Here is a 25,221-nt window from a genome sequence, read left to right on the forward strand (position 1 = left end):
TTCATTCCTACCGTGTTTTGATGACAACAACCCATTAGCAGTTCTTAAGGCTACTAACGTTTCTCTTTAAGTCATGTTTCAGCTATACGGAAAGGCATCTAAACCAACAAACAGTCAAAGCAACTCATACCATAACCAAAAGCACAAGCCTCTCAACGCATTCATGAATGAAGCACAATAGACAAAGTCATCTGAAAGATGAATATTAGAATGAGAGAGAGACCATCTTGTAAATATCTTGTATATATTGAGTAAAATTAAAAACTAAGAGCAAGGAATGGGCGTATCACACACGCACAACAAAATACAAGTAAAGTTATTTAAAAGTGTGAAAAGAAACCCCCAAATGAACAAGAACCTTCTTTGTACTTAAAAGAACAAATTATAAAGAAGGAACTCATCGACGAACACAGGGTTTCGTCGACGAGTGTAACACAAACTTCGTCGACGAGCAAAGGGTTCTCGTCGACGAAGAGATGCCGAGAGGCATCTGAATTCAGAGCCACAACTCATCGACGAACACAGGGTTCTCGTCGATGAAAATATACTGAGAGGTTCCTGAATTCAGAACAGCAACTTGTCAACGAACACACGACCTCGTCGACGAATTGACTGAAGAGCTCGTCAACGAAGGTAGGACTTCGTCGACGAACGTCGGGCAGCAGCGAACATTAAATGCCATAGAACGGCTAGTTTGACCCTTATCTCATATTCATAAATGCCCAACGGCTCTCCAGCTTTGCTCTCGCCCATTTGAAGTTTAAATAGGAGTAAATAGCATTTATTCCTAACCAAGAAAGTTGATATTGTAAGAAAATCATTCATTGGTGTTGGTATCTTCTAGGGTTTGGTTATACACTCACTGTCCTCTTCTTGCTGCTCTTAGTCTTGCTTCTACTCTATTTACAAGAGGACATTGAGTAACGTTTTTATTGTTGTAATCAACTCAAAGGGAGTATTTAAGCTTACATTTATTTCTCATCTACTTCTTGTAATGGAAGGCTCTTTGTGATCTATTGTTGGGTGTCTTTAAGTGAGCACCTTGTTGAAAGCTCTTTGTGAGCTACTGTGTATTGGCTTCTCTGCCTGAAGGAGGATTATAGTGGATTTTGGGAATCCTTGAGTTGGTCTCAAGGCGTGGACGTAGGCAGGGTGCCGAACCATGTAAATATCTTTGTGTTCAGCTTCTCTTCTTTCATATCTTATTTATTTTTATTGAGATTTCCTACACCTTTACACAACAACTTTATACACTTGCTCTTTGTAAGATTTTGTGGTTGTAGAAAGTTGCACTTCCGTGAAGAAAGTCTATTCACCCCCCATCTAGACATTCAATTGGGCCAACAAGGGGGAAAAATGAAAATCACAGCCTGACAAAGCCGTAAGGGACCAACCGAAAGACGAAGCAATATGATATAAAATAAACTAATTACAAGGAAATAAATTAACATAATTACTGACTTAATGTCAGCACTTTTAATGGCAAAAAAAATTATGCAAATATGTCATGATAGGGAAGAAAAATTCTCTTCTTAAACTTCCATATGTAACTCAGAAGTTCGATAGTTTATAAAACTCTCCCTCCCCATGTTTGCATGCATGCGTTATGAATACTTATCTTGATCTTATATATGGTTACTAATACACCTTTTGGTGTCTTCCTATCTTTAGATGCCCTGTGAAATAGCCTACCTAAGCACATAAACTCAATATTTCACATATAATTCCAAATCTCAACATCAGTGTCACGACTGAAAAACTCTTGTTAGACTTAATACTTCCTGTTTTCAAAGAAGGAATTTAGTTGAGTGAAGGAAAAATTAAAGCAGGATTCAATGATAAGACATCCCCTTAGACAACAAAACAAAGGGGGAAATGTAGACAAAAAATAACATGAAAAGTCATCGCAAAGATTTCCAATCTAGACGAAAAATAGTTAAGCATAATAATCTGTTTCTCAACAGTACTTGTTAGGTCTAAATAATCAAAATATTAAATTTCAAATTTAAGTTCCATATTTAAGTTTCATCTACCATTTGTACAACATAAATTACAAAAATAATTCTTCTGTGCCACTTTATCTCATCATTATCTAACTAAATTTTTTAAGCTTCACTATAGCCTAGCTTTTCACTCTTTCATTCTTCCTCCCACAATACCACATAGGCACACATATTTTCGACTCTTCCTTGCCACCCTATGCCACACTTATTATATGAATTGTGTTGTCTTTAACGGCTTACTTGCTTCCATCTATGCCATATGTTAGAAACCACCTCACCTCCCCTCCACTACCCACGCCCCTTGGCGGGGCCCACAAGAAAAAAAAGAAGAAGAAAAGAAATACAAAAGGGAGCGTTCTTTCTCAAGAGCCTATAAATACCACCCCAGACCCTTCCCCTCGCCAAACCAAAAACCAACCATGAAGTTCTATACCATCCTAGCTTACCTTTCTCTCCTCTGCATCGCCGGAGCCTCCGCTCAGCAATGCGGAGAGGCGGTCAACGGAACCCTCTGCGCCAACGGGTTATGCTGCGGCAAATGGGGTTACTGCGGCACAACCTCCACCTACTGTTGTGAGGGCTGCCAGAGCCAATGCGCCTGCCAAATCCCTCCGCCACCTCCCTACGTTCCCCCGCCGCCGCCGCCGCCACCTAGCCCCCCGCCGCCCCCCCGCGCTCCATCCCCCAGCAGCCAGGCCCTTGAGTCCATCATTAGCGAAGATCTCTTCAACGAACTTTTGCTGCACCGTGCTACGTCACCGTGCCTAGGGGCGTTCTACACCTACGATGCTTTTATCCAAGCTGCCGGCAGGTTTGAAGATTTTGCAAACGCCGGTGACGAAGAGACTAGGAAACGGGAGGTTGCGGCGTTTCTGGCCCAAACCTCGCATGAAACCACAGGTTATATAATTGATCAGTTTGCATTTCTGCCATTTCATATCTAAAATGACGTAAATTAATGGCCGACTTCAAGACAACTTAATTAACATCCAAAGTCTCCAAATTAAGTAACAACACGCCCGTCCCCAAACTCCTCTCTTGGTTCAATGTTTAAAGAAAAAAAAAATGAAAACAAACAGAACACGCCCGTCACAAAACTTGCTATTTTTTTCAAGGAAGTCATATATTATATGTTCTTAATCCCTGAAATGAAATTAAATGTATACTTCAGGGTCCTATTTTTCATTTTTTAATAATTATAAAAATATCATCTTCTAATCTTAATTTTTTATATTGACAAAAAAATTGAGAAACAATAAAAAATAATTTTCAAATTTCATGCACATTTGTGTAAATATTTAAAAAAAAAAAATTATATTATGTACTCATGATTTAATTGATGTCTTCAATTATTGGATAAATTCAGGAGGCTGGGACTCTGCACCAGATGGTAGATATTCATGGGGTTATTGTTGGATTCGTGAAGGAACCACCATCCCTGTTGACCAACTCGGTGATTATTGTGTTGCTAATGACCAATACCCATGTGCACCTGGCAAGAAGTATTATGGCCGAGGTCCCATTCAACTTTCCTAGTAAGTAGTCATCTGAACTTAGAATATTATTTTTTATTTGTTAGTGTTTAAAGAAGTACCTCATTTATAAACTCACTTATGTAATTTAATTACTAGAACATAGGAAATTAATTATATTATTATAAAAAAATACACTTTATTCACATAATTCAAATTTCTTCACGCACGACATTCTTTATAATGTGTTGTAACAAAGCGATACTAAAACATAATTTTTGCAGCAACTTCAACTACGGCCCAGCAGGGAATGACTTAGGTTATGATCTACTAAATAATCCAGACTTGGTGGAGAATGATCCATACATATCTTTCGAGGCAGCTTACTGGTTTTGGATGACTCCACAACCACCAAAGCCCTCATGTCATGACGTTATGATTGGTAACTATACACCGTCAGCTGCAGACACTGCAGCTGGTCGGTACGGCGGTTTTGGGCTTTGCACCAACATCATCAACGGTGGCATAGAATGTGGTGGTGGCTACTCAAGCGAGCAGGAACAGGACCGCATTGGGTACTACAAAAGATATTGTGAAATATTAGGTGTGGACACCGGCGACAACCTTAGTTGTGCAAACCAGCGTCCTTATGGTTTGACCCTCAAGAAAAAGCGGACCAAAAGAGGTGGTTTCTATTCAGATCAGTAACTTCAAAGCTACCTGTAGATCAAGTGAGCTACAAATAAATTTGAAGTTACATGTGGTTTAAGCTAGCTACATATTGTACTAAGAGTTTATGGGAACGTGATGCATGTGTTAAATTTGTGGCAATAAGCAGTTGCTAAATATGTAGCCTATTATGACTAATAAATAAAATGAGGTGTTAATTAGTTAATTATATCATGATTTGTCATTTTATTTCAAAATCATCATCATAACCGTCTTGGAATAATGTCTATCATTAATTATTCAATGTAAGAAAAAGTTTCCTAGGAGACATCTGAGCACATGTAGTGTTAATTAGTTAATTATATCATGGTTCTAGCTTTACTTCAAAATCATCATCATATTCATCTTCGAATAATTTCTACCACTAATTTTTCACTGTTAAAAAAAAAAAAAAGGTACCTAGATGACATACTAGCATGTGTGCATATAATTAAATTTTGGAACTTCTATATTAAAAACTTATTTGAATTATGTGAGATAGGAAAGTTGTATGGGATGAGATGTGGGTTTGCTCATGTTGTGAAGTGTACTAAATATTGGTTTCTTGATTTTCTTGATCTCAATTTTATTTTTCTTTTTCAATTGTTATTATTATTATTTTTAAAATTTATTTTGGCTTTCTAGAGATATGGATCTATCTTTAGAGTGGTTTAGCCTAGGAATTGGAGCTCTAGACTAGATACAAGCTGGAAGAAGTTTTTGATAATGGTAAGTAGATGTGGGAAGAAAGCAGATATAAAAGGCAAATGACACTGTTATTTCCCTTAAGAATCTTTGAGGTCCTTACTCCAAAAAAACATTCTATAATGGTTGATGTTGAGTTTGTTTCCATGGAAATGCTTTACGTGTTCATTAATGTTTGAGCACTTAGCACACAATTGTAATTGTTGTGGTTAAAATTAGGATTGATATTTTTTAACTTGATCATGACTTCATCATCTAGAAAAGATAACAAAAAGGACTTAGATAACCTAGGATATATTCTAAAAAAATCACTCCTATGCCTAAGTAAAAATAGTAGAAGTGTATGTACGGAATGACAACTTAATATTTAAGTTTCCATATAATAATTAATATTTTGTAAAATGATTTTCAAGTTTCACTACAAGAGATAAGGGTATTAGTGACATTTTTAAACTGTCACTAATACTTTAAAAATTGTCACTTATAGTATTAGTGACGGTTTTCTCAGTATTAGTGACGGTTCTAGTTTTGCCACCATATTTGCGGATACTAATACTTATTAGTGATGAAATATTCAAAACGTCACTAATAATGGAGTATTAGTGATAGAAACAAACCGTCACTAATAGCCTACAACCGTCACTATAAAATTGCACATATGGTCTGCTCAACTTTGTCACTAAAGCACATGTATTAGTGACGGATTTAATAATTGTCACTAATATGACTGTAGTCGTGACGGTCAAGAAACTGTCACTAATAGTACGCTTTTTAGTGACGATTATTAAAATTGTTACTAATAATTGACTAGTAGTAATGATTATAGAACCATCACTATTATTTGGCCCCCATAAGGTTGATTCTATAGTGACGGTTTTGGTCATTTAGTGACGGTTTCTAAACCGTCACTAATACTTCATCTTCCAATTATTAGTAATGGTTTAGCAAACCGTCACTAATGCTTCGAAAAAAATTTAATTTTTTTTTAAAATCTTGTAAAAACCTTTAATTACATTTTAAAATACATAAAATTGAACCAGAATTGCTAAATATTCATAAATTATTAAAATTTAAAATACAAATTGTTCAAAATTAAAATACATACAAGTACGAATTCAAATTAAAATATAAAAATTAATTTTGTTCAATTAACAAGAAATATAGGAAAATTAAAATGTTGCTTGCATTTGACCTGACTAAAGTGTCTGGCCTCGTCGTAGTGTTTTAAGAGTTGTAAACCCTACAAAACAATAATTTCACAAGAAATTAGCTAGCTAGTATGCAATGTGTGAACATATATATATACATATATATATATATATATATATATATATATATCGACCCAAAAATTCCTGCCACTTTTTTTTTTACCATGAAATTATATTACTCTGTTACCCCTGATAAAACTACTATAACATATCTGTGCAACGGAAAACATAAACCATAACTACAATACAATAATTTAAGTATTATTCCCAAAATATACATACACATCACTCCAAAAACATCCCCCAGACCACCTAGAATCTACTCAAAATTAAATCTTCTTGAAACACTTACCCTGCAGACAGGACAGTACAAATGTTCCCTCTATTTCCGAGCCTAATTGCTCGTCTAACTAGATCACCTGAAATATTCAAATTACTGGGAGGAGAAAACTCTCAGTAAGACAAAATATGTTATTACCAATGTGTGGCAACTGAGTTTACATAAACAATATATTTTAATCAAGTCAATCTGAACTAGCATGTAAGATAAAGTACAATATAACACACACCTATGTAGCTTAAAAATCAACTGTTTCTATACTTTCTATTTAATCATACTTTTACTAACTGTAAATATATCTGTTGTTTTCTATAAATATATATATATATATATATATATATATATGTAAATTTGAAACCTTCTCTAAATGGATGAATGTCATGATTTAACCCCTCATGACAGAGTTGTGTGGCCTGTAAGCGGGACTTAGCACTGGTTGGCCTACCAAGATAAGTCAACTGAAACCTCTGTCGTTAGACTGGTCACCTTAAACCAAACTATTGGGGAGCCTGCAATATCTCCCAAGGCACGGTCGACTATTCATAAAATCTACACACTATCTAAGATATGTGATTGCACTCTGAACTGAAATAGCTACGATACCATGCTCTCAAATCTGAATTATTCCATTAGGGTCTCATACTGTATAATATTAATTTATATATATCTTACTATTTTACCATGACTCTGTTTCAACTATAATAACCATAACACTGTAAAAGCTAATTTGAATGAACTGTAATATCTATTTTGAATAAACTGTAATATCTGAACGTTATGGTTCTATAATCTGAATATCATGGCATTCTAAAAATACTGTAAAATATCTTTCTGTGGGTATACTGCAAATCATGATTTTGGAAATTCTGTAAAACATATTTCTGTACATACATACTGAAAATCATGATACTATAAAAGTTGTGCAAATTCTATATTGAACTGATATTTACTCTTGCCACACAATTAAATGAATAAAACCCATATACTGAAAACCATATTTTCTTGTTAATAAAGATAATTTATGATTTGAGGAACTATCTTGAAAACACATAATTTCATTCCTTTAAATATCTAGAATTCATGTCCCAAAATACATATATTTTATTGCTAAAAATTCCTAAAATTACTAACATAGCGTATTTCCCTAACTTGATTCCTCTGAAGCCTACTAAGCTCTAAATCTACACCCCTACAACATTTGAAGCTCAAATCAATCAACCTAACTCATAAAGATAACTATACTCGCCTTCCCTAGGCTCTCATATTTCTTTATCGATAAAATTCTAAACCACTAATTATTTTTCAACATTACTGAGTTATTTAGTAAACACCCACTGGGTTCCTTAACCCATGCCTGTAGTGTTCAAAAACCCAAACCCTAAAATCCCAACACCCCAATTTAATCAACTCAGATTCTAGTATATTTCCATCTAACACAAAATCTAGGTTCAGAAAACCCTATTGACCATATAAACGCTAAAATAACCTACTTACCCTGATTTTGGGATGGTGCCTAAACTTCTCAAACCAAAATTTTTCTCTAGTGAATTTGTAGAGAATCTCCCTAGGATGATCGTGGTATGTTATGATCGTTGAACCGAGGAAAAATAGGTCTGTAGTCTTATAAAGAAGGTAAAGAGAACATAGATAGATAGATAGAGATAGATAGATAGATAGATAGAGAGAGAGAGAGAGAGAGAGAGAGAGAGAGAGAGAGAGAGAGAGAGAGAGAACAAGAAATCTCGCTGAAAATATGATTTTGTGTATATATATATAGATTGCTGCCACGTGGCTTCGTCGACGAGACATATGGACTCTTCAACAAAACAAGGAAGAGAGTTCATCAATGAAGGTGATGAGCTTGTCAAAGAACCAAAGGGTCTAAATTCCCCCCTCTCGGCATCTCTTTGTCGATGAGACATTGGGATTCATCCACGAGCCATATAAGGGAGTTCGTCGATGAAACCAAGGCGTTCATCAATGAACCTTGCTTTGTTCCTTTTGAATTTTCCTTTCTCTCTATAATTTAATTGTTATTATTTTTTAGGTCTCAGCATTCTCCCCTCCTTATAAAATTTCTTCCTTGAAATTTGCTATCTATGTAAACCATCCTCTGAGGAAAATTTGCTACTTATTTTATTAATTACCCTCACTTATGGCAGAGAAATACTATGGTTACAATTACGGTTTTGGAAGATTACAATAAAAAATTGAAATTTCTCCTATAACCAAATATATCGTATAAACCAAAATACAACAATATACATTAATTACCCTGCACTATATAGACGATGTTGATTTTATTAAACAATACTAATTTTATTTAAACTACTATCTTCCTTTTCTTGATTAATACTAATCCTCACCGAACAGATGTGGGTACTTCTGTCATATTTTCCCCTCAAGCTCCAATGACACCTCCTCTACTATATGATTCCTCCACAGATTTTTTACTAATGAAATTTTCTTGGCGCACAACCCCTTTTTTTTTCTATTTAGAAATTGCACTAGTGTTTCCTCATAGGTTAGAGTATCTCTAAGCTCTATCTCCTTATAGCTGATCATGTGGGAAGGATTTAGGACGTATTTTCTTAGTATAAAAACATGAAACACATCATGAATCCTGGATAAAGCTGGTGGTAAAGTTAGTCTGTGGGTGATTGGACCCACTTTCTCAAGTATCTTGAATGGGCCAATAAATATAGGGCTCAGCTTACCCTTCTTTCCAAACCTCATAGATCCTCTCAATGGTGCTACTCTAAAAAATACTCGATCTGCCACATCAAACTCCAACTTTCGATGGTAAGTATTTGCGTAGCTTTTCTGCCGACTTTGAGCTACATTGATTCTATCTTTAATAGGTTGGACTTTATTGTACGTCTGTTGCATTAACTTTGGTCCCAAAACTTGCCTCTCACTCATTTCATCCTAGTATAATAGAGAACGGAACCTACTACCATATAATGCCTCGTATGGTGTCATCTTAATGCTGGCCTGGCAGTTGTTATTATACACAAATTTAACCAATGGTATATACTGAGTCCAACTACCCCCAAAATTCAGCACGCATGCTCGTAGCATATCCTCAAGTATTTAGATCCTCCTCTCTGTATGCCCATCTGTTTGAGGATGGAAGGTTGTGCTGATTGATAACCAAGACCATAAAGCTTCCTACAAACTCTTCCAAAATTGCGATGTAAATCGTGGGTCTCGGTTTAAAACTATGGATACTGGCCCACCATGGGGTTGAACTATCTCCTAAATATATGACTCTGCCCATTTGTTCATAGAATAGTTGACTTTAATAGGGGAAAAATGAGCGGTCTTCGTCAATTGATCAACGACCATTCAAATAGCATTCTGTCTATACAATGCCAGCGGTAACCCTATAACGAAATTCATGGATATATGATCTCACTTCCATTCAGGGATGTGGAGTGGCTACGACTCTCCTACCGATGTCTGGTGCTTAGCCTTTACCTGCTGGCATGTCAAACACTGTTCAACAAACTAAACTATCTCCTTCTTCATGCCGCTCCACCAGAATAACTCTTGGAGGTCCCGATACATTTTAGTAATTCTTGGATGCACTGTGTAAAGGGATCTGTGAGTTTCTAAGATAGTCCTTATAATCTCATCATCTATAGGCACACACAATTTGGTATTGAACCTTAGAGCCCTGTCATCTGAAATACTAAACTATTCCCCCTGTCCGTCCTGCACTTTATCTATCAACTCTACCAATTCTGCGTCATTCCTGCAGCTTTAATCCTCTCCTGCAAGGTAGGCTGTAACGTTAGGTTAGCAATAAATGCTTGGTGATCATCTCTACTAGCTTCACACCAAGCCTCTCCAAATCCATCTAAATCGGATGCTAAATCTCCACTACTAATGATGTTGCTTCCACTGATTTCCAGTTCAGAGCATTAGCTAGCATGTTTGCTTTCCCTGGGTGGTAATTAATAGTGTAATCATAATATTTAATGAGTTCCAACTATCTTCTTTGCCTTATATTCAATTATTTTTGGGTGAAGAAATACTTCAAACTTTTATGGTCAGTGAAGATCTCACATCTCCCACCATAAAGATAATGCCTCCAAATCTTTAGAGCATATACCACTGCAACTAATTCTAAATCATATAATGGGTAGTTCTTCTCATACTCTTTAAGCTATCAAGAAAAGTAAGCAATAAACTTCCCGTGCTGCATCAACACACACCCGAGTCCATTCTAGGACTCATCACTGTAAATAACAAATCTATCCTCCTATGATAGAATAGATAATATCGGTGTAGAGACTAGCCGCTGCTTCAACTCCTGGAAGCTTTGCTCACACTTGTCAATCCATTCAAACTGTACATTTCTCCTCGTGAGTCGTGTTAATGGACTTGATAATCTAGAAAATCCATCCACAAAATGCTGGTAGTACCCTACTAGACCTAGGAAACTCCTAATCTCCTGTATATTCACTGGTCTCATCAAATTCACCACTATTTCTATCTTGCTCGGGTCTACTGATATGTCATCTCCAAAGATCACATGCTCGAGAAAAGTGACCTTCCTCAACCAAATTCACATTTCTTGAATTTAGCGTATAACTTCTTTTCCTTTAATACTTGCAAAACCAGCCTCAGATGATCTTCGTGCTCCTTAAAACTCTTCGAGTAGACCAGTATATCATCAATAAATACCACAAAAAACTAGTCAAAGTATTGATGGAATACCTGATTCATTAGGTCCATAAACACTGCCAATGCATTAGTCAATCCGAACCAGACATTACCATGAACTCGTAGTGCCTATACCTGGTTCAAAAGGTTTTCTTCGAAACATCCACTGCTTTAACTTTCACCTGGTGATGTCCTAACCGAAGATCAATCTTGGAGTAGACTTGGGTCCTCTAGAGCTGATCAAATAAATCATCAATTATGGGAAGAATATTTTTATTCTTGATTGTTACTTTATTTATCTTTCTTTAATCAATGCACATCCTCATAGTCCTGTCTCTCTTCTTCATGAACAAGACTGGTGCTCCCTAAGGTGACACACTAGGTCTGATAAATCCTTTATCCAACAACTCTTACAACAGGTGTTTGAATTCTTTCAATTCAACTGGAGCCATCATATAGAGTGCTTTAGATATCGGTGCTGACCTTGGTATTAAATCAAAAAAAAATTCAATCTCTCGATTTGGTGGTAAACTAGGTAATTCCTCTTGAAAAAAGTTTGGAAATTCCCCGACTTCTGGAATATCATTTTGTTTCAATTTTTCCTTTGGCATCTCCTTTATATAAGCAACATACCCCTAGCAACCACCTTGAAGCAATCTCCTCGCCTAAATGGCTAACACTAACTATGGCGAGGCACGTACATGTGATCACGCGAATTTGAATTTCTACTTACTTAGGGATCTGAAGATCACTTCCTTTTTATGGCAATGAATGGTGGCGTAATTAGCTGCTAGGCAGTCCATACCCAATATCACATCAAACCCCTGCATATCTAACACCATGAGATCGACTGGTAATACTTTCTCCTGAATTCCCACTGGATAACTTTTAAGAACCCTCCTACACCACACTACTGATATGAATAAATTGTAATAACTGAATAACTAAGGTATTTGAAATAACTGAATGTAATGGTTTTGAAATCATGGTATTTCTGAAAATGTTGAAATCATATATATTATATAGGTACTGAACATCATGGAATCATAAAATATATATAAATCATGGTATTCTGAATATTTTATAAAATTTATATCTATATGTATACTGAGAATTTATCATTCCATAGAACATATACATTCCCTGATAGTTTCCATCTAGCATAGTATAAAACATGGTATTTGTAAACCATTCCGTTCCAAGCTCGTGCCACACATTTAAATATTAAGTTCTCGGATTCTGAAACTATATTTTCTGTTATACTAATATGTTGTGGTCTGAATAATAATCAAGTAAAAACATATAATTTATACTGAAATCATACTAAGATCTCCTAGAATAATATATTTCCCTTACCTGATTTCTGCAAAAGCCCCCTACTGTGATTGGTCCTACACTCGCAAGGTTCCCCCACTTAACACCCTGAAAACAACATTTCCCAAAACAAAATACCATTATTTCTCTGTGTACAACATTTCTTATAACTATGGTAAATCCAAATTCTGAATAAAAAGTCTTAACCTGAAATTGGGAAGGAATTGAAATCACTTCCACCAACGATCCACTCCATTAGGTTTGCAGAGAACTTTCCTAAAAGCGTCGTGGTGGCCTCAGATAATTGATCTGGCGAGAAATGTAGTCGGGATCGAAGAGAGAATGGGAGAGGGATGTTTAGAGAGAGAAAGGGAAGTTCCTGCACCAAAGTTTTACCAAAAATTTGGGTTTTAGTTATTTATAACCCCGGATTTGTCGATGAGACACGTCATCTCATCGATGAGTCCCTAAAGAAAGTTCATCGACAAACCTAAACCCTTTGTTGACGAATATTAGATTACCAAAAACCCCCTCTTGATATCTTCTCGTCGACGATATGTGTCCTCGACGACGAGACTCTTATGTATTCTCATCGACAAATCCCCTGTGTTCGTCAATGAGGCCCTAAATAATTTCTTGGGTTATCACACTTTATGTCATGATTTAACACCTCAAGACAGGGTTGTGTGGCCCGTAGGCGGGACTTAACACTGGTTAGCCTACCATGATAAGTCAACTGAAATTTCTATCGTCAGACCGACCACTTCAACCCAGACTACTGGGGAGCTTGCAATCTCTCCCAAGGCATGGTCAACTATTCATAAAATCCACACACTATTTGAGATATGTGGTTGCACTCTAAAGTGAAATAGCTACAATACCGTGCTCTCAAATATGAATTGTTCCATTAGGGTCTGATACTGTATAATATTAATTTATATATATCTTACTATTTTAACATGATTCTATTTTAACTATAATAACCATAACACTGTAAAAGTTGATCTGAATAAACTATAATATCTGAACATTATGGTTTTGTAATCTGAATATCATGGTATTATAAAAATGCTGTAAAATATCTTTCTGTGGGTATACTGTAAATCATGATTCTGTAAATTCTGTAAAACATATTAATGTACATATATACTGAAAATCAGAATACTATTAAAGTTATGCAAATTCTGTACTAAACTGATATTTACTCATATCGCACAATTAAATGAATAAAATCCATATACTAAAACCCGTATTTTCCTGTTAATAAAGATAATTTATGATCTGAGGAACTATCTTGAAAACACATAATTTCATACCTTTAAACATCTAGAATTCATGTCCTAATATATATATATATATATATATATATATATATATATATATATATATTACTACTAAAAATTCCTAAAATTACTAGCATAGCTTATTTCCCTTACTTGAATCCTATGAAGCCTGCTAAGCTCTAAATTTACACCCCTGCAACGTTCGAAGCTCAACTCAATCAACCCAACTTAGAATGATAATTATACTCAACTTCCCCAAGCTCACATTTTTCTTTATCCATAAAATTTTAAACTACTAATTATTTGTCAACATTACTGAGTTCCTAAGTAAACACCCACTGGGCTCCTCAACCCATGCTTGCGGTGTTCAGAAACCCAAACCCTGAAATCACAACACCCTAATTTAATCAACTCAGATTCTAGTATATTTCCATCTAACATAAAATCGGGATTCAGAAAACCCTACTAACCATATAAACCCTAAAATAACCTACTTACCCTGATTTTGGGATGGTGCTTAAAATTCTGAAACCAAAATTTTGCTCTGGTGAAGTGTAAAGAATCACCCTAGCATCATCATGGTAGCTTCTGATCATCGAATCGAGGAAAAACGAGGCTGTAGTCTTAGAAAGAAGGTAAAGTGACCATAGGTAGAGAGAGAGAGAGAGAGAGAGAGAGAGAGAGAGAGAGAGAGAGAATAAGAAATTTCTCTAAAAATCTTATTTTGTGTATATATATAGACTGCTGCCACGTGGCTTTCTCGATGAGAGACGTGGACTCGACGACGAATCGAAGAAGAGAGTTCATCGATGAAGGTAATGATCTTGTCAATGAGCCAAAGGGTCTGAATTCCCCCATCTTAGCATCTCTTCATTGACGAGACACTAGGATTCTTCCACGAACCATACAAGGGAGTTTGTCGACAAAACCAGGGCGTTCCTCGATGAACTCTACTTTGTCCCTTTTGAAATTTTATTTCTCTCTATTATTTAATTGTTATTATTTTTTGTGTCTCTACAATGTGTATATATATATATATATATATATAGATACATATATATATATATATGTGCATAACATGATGAAAAACTAAGGTGTAGTCCCAAGAGGGGGGGTTTATAAAATTTATCTTTTAATTCCTTTTATAAATTCTCAACTTATTTTATATTTAGCAATCACACAAGGATGATTTGATATTCAATGTTTGTATAGGCCTATCACAAATCACACTCATTTAATGAATTGATTCAATATCAACACAAAGTAATGATTCTTAATGAAAATAAACCAATTGATTACCAAATAGAAGTTAATGTATAAACTGCAGCACTATCTAGATCTAGTGATTAAATAGCAAATTTTGACTATGAATGCTTGCAGAAATTAAGCCCTATGTTAGTGAGATTGGTATTTCAAGATGATAAGTAATATAACATCCAACACTCTTTCTAAAATTCAGATTCCAAATAAACCTTTAGTTAATAGGTTTTGGGTGTTAACCAATCAACATACTTCCTTATGGTTTCCACAATTTATATTGATCAACCAACAGACTTCCTTTTGGTTTTCGCAAGTCCCAAAAACAAATTAATCTTTAGTTTATTTAAATTCCAATCTACGTTGTATTTATGATTAAGAAATTTAAATCAACCACAGTTAATAAATATGCCGGAAATTAAAGAGTAACAGAAAAAGAGTGAGACCTAGTGTTTTACGAGGTTCGTCTTATACCCAACCTACATCCTCACCTTAGGTAACAACCTAAGGATTCCACTAACACGTTCCTTTATGGGTTGAACACACCCTTACAATCCCTACTTCAATAGGATGGAGCTCCCTCTCCAAGCGATACCCCACGCTTGGTTACAATGATCCAATAGCTCTGAACCATCAAGAAACAAGAAATAAGAAGAATAGGTTGCATACAAAAATCACTCTCAAATAGAGCAAGTTAGTACAAGCGTAAGAACAAAGCATACTTTGATGTAAATCTCAATATAATGAAATTGAAGCTAAATGTAAATCTATCACCGGTATAATCTTTCTATGATTGAAAGATTCAAACTTGATGCTCAATTTTGGTGTGATAAGTTCAGCAAAAACTCAGTTGAAAGATCAGCAAGGTGTGAGCAAGATAGCCTTTGAGAATTGAGAGCATTTGAGAGTATGTTGATTGCTGAAAATATTTCTTTTTAATGAAAATCTTTGCCTTGAGGGATATATATAGAATTTAAAAAGTGAATTCTTTATTCCCCAAGTTTACTTGGAGTGTTTGTTTCTTAGGTTTGCATGATGTTTGGAGCCTAAGAAACCAATTTTAGAAACTTTTCACGGCTGTTAAACTTTCAAATTTTATGACGACCAGGCGCCTATCAAAAAGGGCAGGCGCCTATCAAGTTAAAACCAAGCTTGTTTTAAAAAAGTACTGTTGTGTCAGGCCCTTGGGAGAACATGGTCAGGTGCCTCAGATTGCAAAGTCAGACACCTTACAAAAATCTGTGAGGCACCTATCCTATTGCCAGTTTCGAGCACCGTTCAGTATTTTGGTCATAAATTTTTCTTTACAACTCCAAATTTGATATTCTTGGTATCAACATAAATCTAAGATAAAATACCACAACTTTAATGTTAAACACTATTTAAGATAAGGAGTATTTGATATAAAAAAAAAGCTCATCGATGTGGATATAGAAAAAATAGTAGAATTTGAAAAATCCTGTTTTGGTGCTTTTTATTCCAAAAATAATTTTAACCTTTTTGAAATAAATTTTTTCCTTATAAAAATATTTTCCAAGTATTTTAAAAAGTATCTAGGTCCAAGTAATTAACCAAAGAATTTCAATGCACTTGTATTGACTTTTACTTGAAGTACTCACATAAGACTTCCTTAAGACTCTAAATCCTTTAATTCATGAAGTCTTCATGCAAGTCCTTGCTTTGAGTCCATCTTGTCTTGAGCTTCAACATTCTTTTAGCTTCCATGATATTTGTCAAACTTTGAGCTTTGTAACACTTTGATTTGAGCTTTGCTTGAATCACTTGTTTGTATGTTTTCATTGTACTCTTGTGATTACTTGATCTTAAGCTCTACTTACGTTTAAACTTGAGCTTTAAATACATGTTACTTGAAGATTAATACTCCAAACTCAAACATGTTAAATAACATTTTAATGTTTATCATGAAAACAACATTAGTAAGTCATGGTAGGCCAACAATCTCTCATTTTTTTATGATGACAAATAAGGAGCAAAAAATGGGTAAGCTTTTAAAAGGCTCCCCCTTACAATTAAGCATCAACTTAACAATATTTGCAATATCAAGATCACTTTCAATATCATGCTCATATACATCATTTCATAATTTAGCCAATATACCTAGGTATTTCATGCTAGTGTCATGCTTATAAATCATTTAATAGTTTCACTACAAAAAAACTGGTTTTTAGTGATGAATCTATTTACGACAGATTCAATTTCGTCACTAATAGTGTCTGTCACTAATAGTTCGTCACAAAAAACCCAAAAAAAACACGCGAAAATATTTTTGGCACAAAATTTATCCCGAGAAAATATTAGTAATGATTTTTGTGGTATTAGTGACGAATTAAATCCGTCACTAAAAAGTAAACTAGTAACGGTTAAATAACCGTGACTACTATTATTTGAAAAAAAAAAAATTTACTTCAGAGTTGTGTAACCGCTACTAATACTTCTACTTTGTTTAAAAAAAATAAAAAAATTTCACTTCGCAGTATTAGTGACAAATGTTTAAATTCATCACTATTCCCCTGTTATTAGTGACGAATTTCACAATGGTCACTAATACTTCAATTTAAAAAAAAAAGTTAAGAAATGTTTACTTTATAGTATTAGTGACGAATTTACATATTCGTCACTATTGGCCGGTTATTAGTGACGGATTTGGACCATCACTAATGTTTTTTTATTTATAAAAAAAAACGGAGAGTAGTAGTGACGATTTTGAAACCGTTACTAATGCCAAAAAACCCTCTTATGTCCGCGCGCGGGATCTTTTCCCTCCTCCTGCTTCTTCCCCTTCGCTGCCGCCTACTCCCACCTGATCTCCTACTTCCCCGCTACCTGCTCCCACTTGATCTCCCTCTGCTCTCCGCCTCCAGCCACCGTGCTAGCTCCTCCTGCTTTTTCCCCTTCCCTGCCACCTGTTCCCACCTGATCTCCCTTTGCTGTCTACCACCAGCCAACGCGCGAACTCCTCCTTTCTCCCAGTCTCCCCCTGCTCTCAGTCGGAAGCCCAGGTATTTCTTTCCCTTTATCTTTTTAATTACTTTGAAGCATATACTGAATATTTAAATTTTTTTTTGAATTTATTGAGTATTGAAAAAAAGAGATAATAAACATATTAGGGGATTATTTTTAAAATTGGAAGTTCTCCTAAAAAAAATTTCAAATAACCAAATTTTTATTAAAGGACTTCACAAGGACCCATAAATACCAATTAAACTATGTTGTATGATTTGACTCCAACACTCAATTGTAGCACATGCTCCATGGATTGAATTAAAGAATTAAGGGCTAAATTTAAACAAACTACCCCACACTTAGATCATGAATTGAACTCATTTGACTCGGGACTATCACTTGTTCAAAATGGATGATTTGACCTCATGTATTTCAACGATTAGATAGATGAAAATTAGGATGTCTATAGTAATATCAGCAAAAAGAGCTCTACTCATTCAAATAGGACATGAGCTTTAGTATGGACTGGATGTTGTAGTTCTTGATGCATCAACATCAAACTCCTCTGCTGCCTCTAATGCAATTGACTTGTTGTTTTTATTTATGTTTTTTTTCTTTGCCTTGGATTTGTATAAACACCCATGATATATATGTGTTTTGATAGAATATTTGAAAACATTTCAAGTGGATTTGTGTCATCTTGACACAATATATTGTTCTTGGTGTATTTTGTGACTTATATATTTGGCATGAAGTACTTGTTTATGGTAGTTTTTGGATTTTGGACTAAATGACATTATGATGATATTTTGGATGTCTGGAATTTGTGCTAAACATGGTGATTATGAAATTTACTAGATGGATATCTTGTGCAACTGGATTATTATTTATGGTAGTGGATTCATGATGGTTGCTTGTCCTTGGACTAAATGGAGATATTGATATGGACTCATGGTTGTGTTTAGAAAATGAATTAATGTTTTGCAAAAATGAATTCATGTTTGTGGAATATGATTTTGGACTTATTCTTGTGTAGCTATTGATAATCATATTTTACCAAATAAATCTTAGCCCAAGTGAAGATATTAATATTTGAGAAAAAAATAAAAGAAAATAAATTTTCCAAATGGCAGTCGACCAAAAACTTATAGGTGGTTGATTGCTCCCTTTTTTCCTTGTTTTTTTTTTTTTTTTAATACATATGCAAATTACTTTTGGCGCCAACTGTAGGTGGTTGTCCAATCCCCTAGGGCATTCAATTAACCTAATATAAATTTAAAATTTGAATTTTTTTTTCATTGGTTGATCATTTTGGAAGGGCCACGTAAGTGTTGCCATGTATTAGGTTGTGAATAAGGATGTCAGTAGGTGGTTGTTGGTCGGTTTGTTTGTTTGAATTATGAACTTTCCAAATTCAAAGATATTTCTCTCCATTTTGCATGATCTAATAAAGTCCCATTCATTTTTTAAATTTAAGACATTAATATCGTTTGTCATAACCTCCCAAATAAGAGTATAGGGCAGATGAAGTTAGGAGTGTAAGGTTGGAATGCTTATTGTGATATAATAAACATGGGTATATGGTATTAAATCGTATTTAATTTGAATAAATGAATTTTATTTGGTTGAATATTTGAGTGAGCCCAATTAGTGGGCTTGAATAGCAGCTTGGATAATACATGGGCTTCAAACTTGGGTTTTTGAAAGGAGACAAATTTATCTTTAGACAGTGGCATGATACATGCAAGTTGAATTCTTTTCTTCCTTATTTTTTTGTTTATTTTATACATTATCATTAACTATACAAACTAAGCTATGTTGCTTCCAATAATCTAAAGACAGAATAAAGATTACGCAAAAGAAAATAATTTATTCTTTGAAAATTTGAACTATAGCTTCATTCTCATACTAAAATAAACACCACTTAAAGAAAGGAAAAACAAACATAAATTTAGGATCAAACGCTTGTGTGAATAAATTACAAATTCCACAAATATGCATTTAGATTGTTGAAAAATAGTGTGGATTATTTTATATAATAAATAAAGCATAAAATAGTCAAAAAAGGAGAAATAACTTAAAAAGTGAGAATGATACGGATATTGAGGACGTTTAGGGGGGGTTATTTTTGTCACTATGTATCTGACATGTGTAAATAACTTAAAAATTCATGTCTACTGCATCCATCTAATATTCATATATGTACTTGTCTATTTTTGTCACTATGTATCTGACATGTGTAAATAACTTAAAAATTCTTTCTTCTTATATTGACTTGTATAATTATTTGCAGATATGGCACCAGGAGGTCGACGTTGGAGACTTCCTTTTAGGCCCACTACTACATCGTATGAGGATGATCCAACATCCTCGAGATCGGCGGAGCCCATCGATACTGATATGGCGGCACCATTGTCTGAGCCATCGGCACCTCGGCCAGACATGGATACCACTTATGCTACTAACATGCAAGGTGAGTTGCCGACCGTCATGAGTAGTGTTGGTATGGATACGATTCATTTATTTACATGTTAACTGTTGATGATAGTTATTCATGTGTACGATTATAATGTTGTTTTTAAATTAACTCTACTTTCAGCATCTACGTCCACGGTCAGGTTAGGCGGTGGTGCAGTAAAGAACATGTTACCAAAGAAGTACCTGGATAGGACTAAACAATGGATTCGGATCGACATTCCTCTAGGATACACTGCCCCGCTAAACGATTGGTGCACTACGTGGATGAGGGAGCTCGGCATTATATACCGATAGTATGCTCCAGTCACCGCATTTAGCTGGCCCCAGGTGACTCAGGAGCATTGCATGGTCCTTTACATGTGCATTTTGGTAAGTTCCCTAATCCTATGTAGTTGTTTTTAATTTCAATGTTTTTTTACTTTTAATATACTAGCTAATTAACAACTGTCTAACATTGTAATTGTATTACCTATATATGCAGGAGGAGTTTGATATGGACATCCTCGAGGATGGCCATATGAGGAGGGCGATCGATGTCCAATTTTTTAATAAATTTAAGAGCTATCGCTCGAAAATGTGCTCCCATTTTCGAGCGATGGGAGATGAAGCAAAAGCGCAGCCGTACGATAAGATATCCCAAGAAGATTAGGATGTGGTCTGCCGCCATTTCCGTGACCCGCGTTATCAGGTGATGTGTTTGTATTCTGATCACTAATTTTTTAGAATGATGTCCCTAATATGTTGGTATGACATCTTCCTTGCAGGCCATATGTGAAAATGCTGCAAACTGCAACAAACTCCCAACGATGCATTGCCGTGGATTGAGGCTATTTGTAAATCATCGCCAAGTAAATACTATGTATAAAATTATCTGACAATTACATGACATAATAGTAATGATGTCTTAAATGATAATGTAGCGTGATCCCGAGACTGGCACAGAGGAGCCGTTGCCGGATCTGTATCAGAGAACACACCAACAGCGATCGGGGGAGTGGTGCGAGGATGAGCAGGATCGACATGTAAGTGAAGCGAAATACTTAGTTTATTACTTTATTCAAAATATCAAAGTTGTAGTCTTACTTATTCCTTTATCATTTTTATGATTGAAATTAGACACGGATGGTCGAGCTAAGGGATGCACCTATTTTAGAGGGGAGTCCGCATATGATAGATTTCGAGATCACTTCCCAGGTGCTTGGGCAACAAACAGGGGGCTGGGTGAAAGGTCTTTGAAGTGGATACATCGCCCCAACAACATCATCATCCATAGGTGCGGCGGCTCGTGAAAAGATGGAATGACAACGTCAAGAGGCCGAGTCTGATAAGTAGGAGAGGGCTCGACAGATGCAGAGGATCGCTATGAAGAACGCGGAACTGAGATCGGACCTCTCCACCGTTCAAGCCCAAATGCAAGCCATGATGGATAGGCAGGTGCGGTTAGAGGAAAGGATGCACCGATTTGGACAAGATGATGCGGGTGGCTACTCTGATTGATTATAAGGTATTATGATCACAAATTGGGTTTTATGTTAAATAATCCTAGTCTAGAATGCCTCTTGCATGGTGGTTGCAATTGATGTGTATTGCATGCTGGTAGTTTATATAGGTTCTTATGTTCCTTCAACTTCTTATAAATGCTCTATTTGAACTTATCAACTCATTATATGCTATGCTCATTTGGCAGCCACTCAGGTGGGACAATTCATGAAGTTGGAAGATGCTTAAGTATAAATTTGTTGGAGGAGGAGAAGATAAGGCAGTGTAATCAATGGGGAAGGAGAGAATGAAATGGAATTGGACTTCTGGGTATGTCTAAAATTTTGACATGTTTGAACTCAGCTTATATAAAAACGTTTGTTTTGGTCAACTCATGATATGCTATGGTCATTTGGCAACCACTCAGGTGGGACAATTCATGAAGTTTGAAGAAGCATGCGAAACATCTTCAAGACATGGTGGGATGACAATTGTAGGGGCAGTTCCTGTCCCTCAGCTGCCAAAATTATAAGAAAATGTGTGCAACTTCATGTTCTTTTGTTGAATGGCTTGGACAAACTTCTTTTTTTTTGTTCGGGAGGGGGGGGGGGGTAAAATGACTGAGCATAGCATGCATGGCTTCTGTATAGTTTCTTGGATTTTGTTCCGTGTGTTGGACAACTTGAATATTTAGAAGTAATAGTCGAGGTAGTAATGGTGGTAAGCCATAAAATCTTAATTATGTTCAGTTTTTTCAAAACAACTTACTGTAACTAATATTTTACTGCTTATCACCACTACTACCTCGACTATTACTTCTAAAGATTCAAGTTGTCCAACACACAGAACAAAATCCAGCAACTATACAGAAATCATGCAGGCTGTGCTCAGTCAGTTTAATCTCCCACCTCCTAAAAAATAAAAAGTTTGTCCAAGCCATTCAACAGAAGAACATGAAGTTGCACACTTTTTCTTGTAATTTTGGCAACTGAGGGACAGGAACTGCCCCTGCAGTTGTCATCCCACCATGTCTCGAAGATGTTTCGGATGCTTCTTCAAATATCATGAATTGTCCCACCTGAGTGGCTGCCAAATGACCATAGCATACCATGAGTTGACAAAAACAGACGTTTTTACATAAGCTAAGTTCAAACATGTCACTTTTTCAGAAATACCCATTAACCCACAAGTCCAATTCCACTTCATTCTCTCCTTCCCCATTGATTACACTGCCTTATCTTCTCCTCATCCAACAAATGGAAACTTAAGCATCTTCTCTGCTATTCATATTCTAAATTTAAGATATGGTTGGCATGTATTACTGTCGTGAATACGCTACATGATTGCATGCTAGTCTAGAATGCCTTCTGCATGGCGGATGCAATTGATGTGTATTGCATGCTGGTAGTGGATATAGGTTCTCGTGTGCCTTCAACTTGTTATAAATGCTCTATTTGAACCTATTAGGTGTAGGTTTTATGGGAAAACGTCCAATTTACAGACGGCATGCTGCCGAAATTGTGCTAAAATTTGACCAAACAGAAAGAAAATATAGGCTTAGTCGTTTAATGTTAAAATATTTTTGAGAGGATGAGTGAATCTTAGGAATCATAATAAATAAGGCAATGTAGACTTAGTTAATTTAGAGTGGACATTCATTTATATTTTTTTGGTCCGGTAAGCTTAAGGCGTACATTGTCTTGCCGAAATCATTGAAAATGTTATATACACTTGGCTGAGGATTTGAAAATTTGAAAAAGTGGTACATTGAATATATACATAACTCAGAGGGAGCATTAGCTTCATAATTATTTAAATTAAAGGCTCTCATCATCTCATAACGTTCATGTCCAAATGTCTAGATGAATAACAATACTACAATGAACCAAATACTATCCACTATTCTCTGCTATTTATATTGTGAATTTAAGATATGGTTGGCATGTAATACTATCATGAATATGCTACATGATTGCATGCTAGTCTAGAATGCCTCTTACATGGCGGATGTAGTTGATGTGTATTGCATGCTGGTAGTGGATATAGGTTCTTGTGTGCCTTCAACTTCTTATAAATGCTCTATTTGAACCTATCAGGTGCAGGTTTTGTGGGAAAATGTCCAATTTACAGACGGTATGCTTCCGAAATTGCGTTAAAATTTGACCAAACAAAAGGAAAAGATAGGCTTAGTCATTTAATGTTAAAATATTTTTGAAATGATGAGTGAATCTTAGGAATCATAATAAATAAGACAGACTTAGTTAATTTAGAACAGACATTCATTAGAGATTCCAATCCTTATTGGTGGTTCACAAAAGCATTAGATAAACAGCCCACTGTCCAATTCCTTCACATAACACCTGACCCTTTCCTTAAAGGCACTCTATCCAAGAACTCACAACTAGCTCAATCACACGCCTTCTCAAAATCAGAAAATCAAATTTGAACACAAAGTCCTTTTTCTCTGTACAACAAACATCCTACCATTTAAATGTCTACTAAAAATAACATACACAATCTGTCTCTCTCTCACAAAAAACACTTTGTGCAAAAGAAATAATATTACTAAGAAGGAGGTTAGACTTCACGTTTTGAGTCCAATACTCCAAACTTCAAGGTAATATGAGCAATATAGGAATAATTGGGATTTGGATGAGATTTGGAAGCAATATAGGAATAATTGGGAGTTGTATCATAAAACTTGAAAGTAATATGAACTTTGCAATTTTATAAAGTATATTTATTTTTTACATTGCATTTATAATTATGTAGGTTTTTCCTTAGATTTTGCCATCATTGAGAAGGGTTTGTTAATTAACTTTTAGGTATACTTTTGATAACTTCTATTTTTTATAGTGGGTATATCATTTGCAATGTGTATACAATGAATGGAGGGCCTTTATCTAGTTTACCCGGAGTTTCTTTTCAAAATTGATTTGAAATGCGATAAGCCTGCCCATGTAGACAAAATGAATTTTAGCTTTTTCATGTGATAGGTTGTCGCTTATAGTTAAGGTATGATTTAAATATTAATTTTATTTCACTTGAATCTTGATGCCCTTCTCGCAGTCATTGCATCCACAAGGCAAGATTCACAAGAAATAAAATTAATATTTAAATCATACCTTAACTATAAGCGACAACGTATCAGATGAAAGACTAAAATTCATTTTGTCTACAGGGGTAGGCTTATCGCATTTCAAATCAATTGTGAAAAGAAACTTCGGGTAAACTAGATAAAGAATCATTGATGCAACCACCACCATCCACGGCCTCGTCGTTCTCTGTCATTCATAACCTCATTGCAGCTAGAGATGGGTATATATCTAACTTCAATTT

The 25,221-nt window shown here is 35.3% G+C and overlaps 1 pseudogene; it reads left to right on the forward strand.

Annotated features, from left to right (window-relative positions):
- Positions 1 to 2,422: 2,422 nt before the first annotated feature.
- On the forward strand, positions 2,423 to 4,104 carry LOC131150933 (endochitinase 4-like; annotated as a pseudogene).
- Positions 4,105 to 25,221: the final 21,117 nt, after the last annotated feature.

The sequence above is a fragment of the Malania oleifera genome, chromosome 1 (assembly GCF_029873635.1).
Source record: "Malania oleifera isolate guangnan ecotype guangnan chromosome 1, ASM2987363v1, whole genome shotgun sequence".
Taxonomy (NCBI): Eukaryota; Viridiplantae; Streptophyta; class Magnoliopsida; order Santalales; family Ximeniaceae; genus Malania; species Malania oleifera.